This window comes from Oncorhynchus nerka, unplaced genomic scaffold (assembly GCF_034236695.1).
Source record: "Oncorhynchus nerka isolate Pitt River unplaced genomic scaffold, Oner_Uvic_2.0 unplaced_scaffold_1799, whole genome shotgun sequence".
In the NCBI taxonomy this organism is placed as follows: Eukaryota; Metazoa; Chordata; class Actinopteri; order Salmoniformes; family Salmonidae; genus Oncorhynchus; species Oncorhynchus nerka.
The window spans coordinates 1-8,676 of NW_027039523.1; the positions used below are offsets into that span (position 1 = coordinate 1).

Here is an 8,676-nt window from a genome sequence, read left to right on the forward strand (position 1 = left end):
CCACCACTAACCCACAGCTCCTGTCTCTCCACCCACTTCTAACACACCACTAACCCACAGCTCCTGTGTCTCACACTAACCCACAGCTCCTGCTTCCTTTCTAATGTGTAGACTGGACACTCACTGCGATGAGGCTGGCCAGGAAGTGAGTTGATATTTATCTGCATGGCTCCTGTCCCCAGAACCAGCTGCTTGGCCTGATCTAACAGGCCAGCTACAGAGAAATAAAATAGAAGTTAAATCTAGCTGATACATTTTGGACAAAGACACACACGTTTACACCCCCACAGACAAACCCACCATAGGACCTACCCTCGTCCAACAGTGACCAGTGCCCTCTAGAAGATGCCATTGTGGCTCCAGAGAACAGCTTCTTCATTCCCTCTATGGAGAAATACTGTGTCATGAGTGCAACTGCGTCGCCGAATCGTCCAGTGACTTCAACCTCGCCCTGATCCCAATGATCCACCATCAATCAACCCTTACTTACCCCTTTCCATACCCGAACAGTCCATCTAGTGCATGAGCATAACTGGAAGAGATGGAGGAAAAACAACACTTATGAAGGTCAACATCTCTCCAAAGACGATCCTTAACAGCGTTATGTAGGTTATCATATTATTTTACTATACTTAACTCACATACTCACTTTCTCCTGAGTTCTAGTGGTACTTTAACGTCATTCTGCATTCTGGATCGGGGAAATGGGAAGTATAGAATGTTTTGCCCTGTACATTTGTTTAACTGAGTTGAAAGGACAGGCAACTCCAGTCCTCTGGGGCCTGATTGGTGTCATATTGTTTACTGAGTTGAAAGGACGGGCAACTCCAGTCCTCTGGGGCCTGATTGGTGTCATATTGTTTACTGAGTTGAAAGGACAGGCAACTCCAGTCCTCTGGGGCCTGATTGGTGTCATATTGTTTACTGAGTTGAAAGGACAGGCAACTCCAGTCCTCTGGGGCCTGATTGGTGTCACACTTCCTCTGTCCCTAGGTAACACATCTGACTCCAATCAACTAGTCATGATCTTCAGTTTTAGAACACAATCAGTTTAATCAGCTGTGTTTGCTAAGGATGATGGGGGAACAGTGTGAAACCACTCCAGTCCCCCCCTGAGGGCTGTTGTCCAGTCCTGATCTATTGAATGGTTGAGTAAAGCAATACAGAGCCTTGTAAAAGTATTCACCCGCCGAGGCATTTTTCATATTTTGTTGCATTACAACCTGTAATGTAAATGGATTTTTATTTGGTTTCATGTAATGGACACAAAAATAGTCCAAATTGGTGAAGTGAAATTTTAAAAAGTACTTGTTTTAAAAAAAAAAAGTGGTGTGTGTGTATGTATTCACCCCCTTTGCTATGAAGCCCCTAAATAAGATCTGGTGCAGCCAATTACCTTCAGAAGTCACATAGTTAGTTAAATAAAGTCCACTAAGCCGTACACTCCACACAGCTGGGCTTTAGATGAGACTAAAATTGAGATTTTTGGCCATCAAGGAAAACGCTATGTCTGGTGCAAACCTCCCATCACCCCAAGAACACCATCCCCACAGTAAAGCATGGTGGTGGCAGGATCATGCTGTGGGTATGTTTTTCCATCGGCAGGGACTGGGAAACTGGTCAGAATTGAATGACAGGTAAATTCTTGAGGGAAACCTGTTTCAGTCTTCAAGAGATTTGAGACTGGGCCAGAGGTTCACCTTCCAGCAGGCCAATGACCCTAAGCATACTGCTAAAGCAACACTCAAGTGGTTTAAGGGGAAACATTTAAATGTATTGGAATGGCCTAGTCAAAGCCCAGACCTCAATCAAATTGAGAATCTGTGGTATGACTTAAAGATTGCTGTACACCAGCGGAACCCATCCAACTTGAAGGAGCTGGTGCAGTATTGCCTTGAAGAATGAGCAAAAGTCCCAGTGGCTAGATGTGTCAAGCTTATAGAGACATACCCCAAGAGACTTGCAGCTGTAATTGCTACTAAACGTGGCTTTACAAATAATTGACATTGGGGGGTGAATAGTTATGCACGCTCAAGTTCTGTTTTGTCTTATTTTCTTGTTTGTTTCACAAAAAATATTATGAATCTTCAAAGTGGTAGGTGTGTTGTGTAAATCAAATGGTACAAACCCCTAAAAATATATTTTAATTCCAGGTTGTAAGGCAACAAAATAGGAAAAATGCCAAGAGGGTGATTACTTTCACAAGCCACTGTATACTGCATGTCATCACTGACATCTAGTGGACATTATTAACCATGGACAACTGCAATACAATTCTTAAAATATACACTTCAGTAATCTTATTTCTAGATTTGACTCACCTGACATTAACCATGTCTGCTGGGGTCCCAATGAATCCCCCGGCAAATCCTACAGACAGACAGACAGACAGATGTGAACCATACTGCTGGGGTCACTATAAATCCACAGACAAAGGTGAGAGACTTATACACAGTAGTGTGGTGACCTGTACAGTGCTGGCACCTTAATTGGGGAGGACAGGCTAGCGGTAATGGCTGGAGTGGAATGATATCAAACATTGTTTCCATGGTTTCCAGGTGTTTGATGCCATTCCATTTACTCCGTTCCAGACTTTATTATGAGTCGCCCTCCCTCAGCAGCCTCCTGTGATACGTTCCATCCAGCACGGTTCCAGCAACTATAGTGGATGTGTAATCTTGGCCCAGTTCGGTAGTGTGAAAGGTGTACGACAGAACATTACAGAACTAATCATGTTGTCATTAGAGCCAGCTGGGTTTAGGTCTGTGTAGCAACAGATAACCCTGTGGTTAAAACACAGTGAGAAGTGTGTGTACCTCCAACCAACCCCAGAAGGACCTTCTGGTAGAAGGGCATGGACCATGGGTCCTGTCCTTCATCTGATCACTCACTGTCTCATAGATGGCGAAGCGGGACAGAGAATACGTCATCTGGGGGACAAAGATAATATTTCATTAATTTACCTTTATTTAACCAGGTAGGCTAGTTGAGAACAAGTTCTCATTTACAACTGCGACCTGGGCAAGATAAAGCAAAGCAGTCCGACACAAACAACAACACAGAGTTACACATGGAATAAACAAACGTACAGTCAATAACACAATAGAAGAAGTCTATATAAAGGGTGTGCAAATGGCATAAGGAGGTAAGGCAATAAATAGGCCAGTAAGGAAGTAAATACAATTTAGCAAATTAACACTGGAGTGATAGATGTGCAGATGATGTGGAAGTAGAAATACTGGTGTGCAAAAGAGCAAAAAAAGTAAATGAAACCCATATGGGGATGTAGTAGGCAGTTGGATGTGCTATTTACAGATGGGCTGTGTACAGCTGCAGCGATCAGTAAGCTGCCAGATAGCGGATGCTTAAAGTTAGTGAGGGAGATAGAAGTCTCCAACTTCAGGGATTTTTGCAATTCGTTCCAGTCACTGGCAGCAGAGAACTGGAAGGAAAGGCGGCCAAATTATGTGTTGGCTTTGGGGATGACCAGTGAGATATACCTGCTGGAACGCGTGCTACGGGTGGGTGTTGTTATGGTAACCAGTGAGCTGAGATAAGGCAGAGCTTTACCTAGCAAAGACTTATAGATGGAGCCAGTGGGTCTGGCGGAATATGCAGCAAGGGCCAGCCGACGAGAGCATACAGGTCGCAGTGGTTGGTAATATATGGGGTTTTGGTGACCAAACAGATGGCACTGTGATAGACTACTCAGCAAATTGGATGTAGAGTGTTGGAGTCTATTTTGTAAATGAAGTCGCCGAAGTCAAGGATTGGTAGGATAGTCAGTTTTACGAGGGCATGTTTGGCAGCGTGAGTGAAGGAGGCTTTGTTGCGAAGCCGATTCTAGATTTAATTTTGGATTGGAGATGGTTAATATGAGTCTGGAAGGAGAGGTTACAGTCTAGCCAGACACCTAGGTATTTGTAGCTGTCCACATATTCTAAGTCAGAACCGTCCAGAGTAGTGATGCTAGTCGGGCAGGCGGGTGCGGGCAGCGATCGGTTGGAAAGTATGCATTTAGTTTTACTAGCATTTAAGAGCAGTTGGAGGCCACGGAAGGAGTGCTGTATGGCATTGAAGCGAGTCTGGAGGTTTGTTAACACAGTGTACAAAGAAGGGCCAGATGTATTCAGAATGGTGTCGCCTGCATAGAAGTGGATCAAGGAATCACCCACAGTAAGAGCGACATCGTTGATATATATAGAGAAAAGAGTCGGCCCGAGAATTGAACCCTGTGGCACACCCATAGAGACTGTCAGAGGTCCAGACAACAGGCCCTCTGATATGACACACTGAACTCTATCTGAGAAGTAGTTGGTGAACCAGGCAAGGCAGTCATTTGAGAAACCAAGGCTGTTGAGTCTGCCGATAATAATACGGTGATTGACAGAGTCGAAAGCCTTGGCCTGGTTGATGAAGACGGCTGCACAGTACTATCTTTTATCGATGGCAGTTATGATATCATTTAGTACCTTGAGCGTGGCTGAGGTGCACCCGTGACCAGCTCGGAAACCGGATTGCACAGCGGAGAAAGTACGGTGGGATTTGAAGTGGTCAGTGATCTGTTAACTTGGCTTTTGAAGACTTAAAAAAGGCAGGGCAGGATCGATATAGGTCTGTAACAGTTTAGGTCTAGAGTGTCACCCCCTTTGAAGAGGGGGATGACCGCGACAGCTTTCCAATCTTTAGAGATCTCGGGTGATACGAAAGAGAGGTTGAACAGACTGGTAATAGGGGATGTAACAATGGCGGTGGATAATTTTAGAAAGAGAGGGTCCAGATTGTCTAGCCCAGCTGATTTGTACAGGTCCAGGTTCTGCAGCTCTTTCAGAACATCTGCTATCTGGATTTGGGTGAAGGAGAAGCTGGGGAGGCTTGGGCACGAAGCTACGGGGGGTGCGGAGCTGTTGGCCGGGATTTGGGTGGCCAGGAGGAAAGCACAGCCAGACGTAGAGAGAAATGCGGGGCCTATTCGATGCTAGTGACACTGACTATTGATCATAGAGACATTAGAACATACAGAATATGACAAGAAGTGTATTTAACATAACGCTCTTGGAGGCGATGGCGGTGTGCGTATCTACCCACCTGTCTGCAGAGGGAGGCGCTGAGGCCACTGTACAGAGCCAGAACACCTTCTCTCTGCACCACACTCATGGTCATTCCCATCATCCTCATCCTCACCTCGTGCTGTGTCTGAAGGTGCACCTGGAGGAGAACACATATCAAAACCAGGAAGAGACACAGTAGAGAGAGGAGTCAATGTCAATGTAACGTTTTAGTATTACTGTTTAAAAATGAATAAATAGCTACATTGTGTGTGATGTTGATAATGCATCAACTGGAAGTCAAAGTTCACACAGAACAACAACAGTCAAAGACCAAGGTCTAAATGTTTACATGACAACCGGTGGACGTGATGATGTCAGAGTCCCAACTCCCACTTTCTCCACTACCGAGATAAGGAACCATCAAGAAGACTCAACACAAATATTACAACCAGTAAAGTGAACTGTATAATTCACTAGTATTAAATATTGGGCTAGTAGGAGAGCCGATGAAGTGAACTATTAGGCCTAATTCATAGAAACGTCATACCATTGGTACAATTCAGCCCATTTGTTATTTACTGAAGTCCTGAATGCCAAGAAAGAAGAAAAGAAACGTAGAGCCTTAGAATAATCTGAACGACTTAGTATCTAGTCCGAACGACTTAGTATCTAGTTTGAATAATCTCACCCGAACGACTTAGTATCTAGTCCGAACGACTTAGTATCTAGTCCGAACGACTTAGTATCTAGTCCGAACGACTTAGTTATTATATATATATTTTTACTAAGTCGTTCAAACCTGCTACTAAGTCATTTAAATGAGATACTGAGTCAATTGAACAACTTACTATTTTGTTCAAATGACTTAAATTGTTATTTTGTCTAATTAGGCCTCATTTGTTATGCAGTGCCAGTTGTCAGTTGTGCTCGTCAGGCCGTTGTTGCAGCCATTCATTTACTGATTCCATCCATTGATATGATGATTTATCGACAGCTATTTGATAGCCAGTTATTTGATAGCCAGCTATTTGATAGCCAGTTATTTGATAGCCAGTTATTTGATAGCCAGTTATTTGATAGCCTAAAGCCAGGATAGCCTAAAGCAGGGCTGCTTTTGGATGCCAGAGCATGTAATTGAGCCAACAAAAATCTCACGATTTTACAAATTTTACTTCAGATTTTGATGTTTACAGACGTTGCTCCAAACGATATGCTTTCGACATCTGGGGTTGATCCTAGTGCTCAGCATAGGAGGTTGTGTGTTCAATCCCATTGGTAGACACATTTAAATATATATATATATATATATATATCCTGTTTTAACCCTATCCAAAACCTTAACCCTTAAATTAACCATTTAGAATGAATGAAGAATGATGCTGAGCAGGAGGAGCAACCAAGGCTGTCAAAAAACACTTTGAAATGTGATGTTTGGAAAAATGTGGATAAGCGTCAGAATCTGAAGTCAAATTAGTAAAACTGATAGCTCTTGTTGGTCCACTTACATGCTCTGGGATTCAAACGCAGCTTTACCAAAAACAATCAATGAATAATAATATCATTCACCTGTATTTACCCTCCCCCAAAAAATGAATATGCTTTTTAGCAGCTAATGTGGCTAACTTAAAGAACTACAAATACCATGATGATCTGGACCAGACTGACGAATCGAGACAAAGGTAAGAATCTCTGGATTACCAGTCTATTGTTAGCAAAATGTTGCAATTAATAAACTGGCTACATTTTTTAAATGGACAATTATGTGAACTGTCTTGTGCAAGTTTTAAATTGATACAAAACCTGTTAGCAAAGGTGTCAGCTAGAGAAGACATGCAGAAACTTGTAGGGATTAGTAGTCTTGCATGAAGTCTACTTTGATGCTAATTAGCATGTTCAAATCTGAGATTAAATAGAGGCAAATATATTGACAAAAGTCACCTTGTCCGAGAGAGTTTACATGGTTATCGTAACTTTACACCAGGGTAAACCTACACGAAACACAGCACTTATTTTAAGTGATTCTAAAATCCCCCATGGGAAAAATTCATGGTGGAAAAACTATTTTGATGTGTATTATGACGCCTCCACTGTGGGGCTCTATAAATGCAGATATTGACTCCGCAAATCAAGCATACTTTAGTGGAAAAGTCAATTGCGCGCTGGGCTTCGGGACAGAATCACTCATTGCATGTTACATTACAATATCTTGCCTTGATCACATCTCCTCTACATATCTTACCTTGATCAGATCTAAGGGGTGTGTAATACAGGCGGCAGCACTTGAGGAAAGTCCACCGAAATACCATCGCGACCGGCGTTTCTCCGACATGTTTCCAAGTGTCCTGTTGGTTAATCAAACCAGAGACACCTTGTCTGGGCCGTCTTGTGTTAGCCTATCCAGTGACACCTGCTTGGACTCACACTACCTTATTTCAACTCCCTAGCTAGAGAATTATTGGCATGTGTCAGATAATGTCCAAAACTGGCGATTGGTGGAAAATGTTTCCCGGTTCTTGCATCGTTCTTTCCGCGGCATTTCATACAAAACGCATGGCAAAACGTTGCCTATATTATATATGAAGACTGCTAGCCTGGTTGACGCAACTCACGAGTTTAGTGTTAGCAGGCTGCACCAAAGGCTTTTAAACTTGTATGGACCTATTATGGAACGAACATACATCTAGACCAATGAGGCGATTCGATTAATCTGGCCCGGGTAAGCGTGTTTTCCACCGGGAGAAAATTGATTGCATTCCTTTTGGAACCGGGCTGAGCCAGTTGCCCTGTTCAATGCCCACGACTAAATCGGCTCAAAACAAAAAGTGACGTATTTAGCACGTGGAGTTAAGAGTGCGATTCTGTATTTGCACATTGCAAAAGTGATTGCTTTTGAAAAAACGCTTAATCTGCGTTTCGAAAATTAGAATCTATATTTAATGGAAAAGGGATGCATGTTTCTAGATGATGCAAAATGCTGCATTGTGGACATGCTCGAGCTGTGCAGATTGCCATAGACCGGTGCCCCGCGGCTCAGCATAATCGAATCCACCCGGTATCTCGTTTCGCAACAGCTGTGTTGAAGTAGCCATTCAAAAGCCTCCCTAGTTACACAACTACTCCTCTAAGAACCAAACATCTGATATTCTTTCTATATCTGATCTTTTTTTACTGACTGTCCACACTCAGTTTTTACATCTGACCCATATCAGATATGCGCATTTTCACTGACGTAGCCTCTGACGTAACAAACAGACGCCATGCTCATTTCAAGTCACCAAATGTCGGGGTGGTTGTCATGATAATGGCAGGTCGTGAAATAAAAACAGATCAAAAGAATCTGATCTGAGCATCCAGACAGAGATCACATATGGAGGATAGGGTTTGTATCAGGGTTGAGATCCACTTAGGCTGTGTTCAAACAGGCAGCTCAATTCTGAATCCAATTTTTTTCCCCAATTTCGTGAAAACAATATTGTCTCATCACTGCAACTCCCCAACGGACTCGGGAGAGAAGTTATCCGTCCTCCAAAACTTGTGTAATCTTTATTTAAACTAGACAAGTCAGTTAAGAACAAATTCTTATTTACAATGACAGCCTACACCGGCCAAACCCGGACGACGCAGT

General features: G+C 43.0%; 1 pseudogene; it reads right to left on the reverse strand.

The window, feature by feature from the left end:
* Positions 1-124: 124 nt before the first annotated feature.
* LOC135567786 (mitochondrial dicarboxylate carrier-like) lies at positions 125-7,676 on the reverse strand (annotated as a pseudogene).
* Between the last annotated feature and the right edge of the window lie 1,000 nt (positions 7,677-8,676).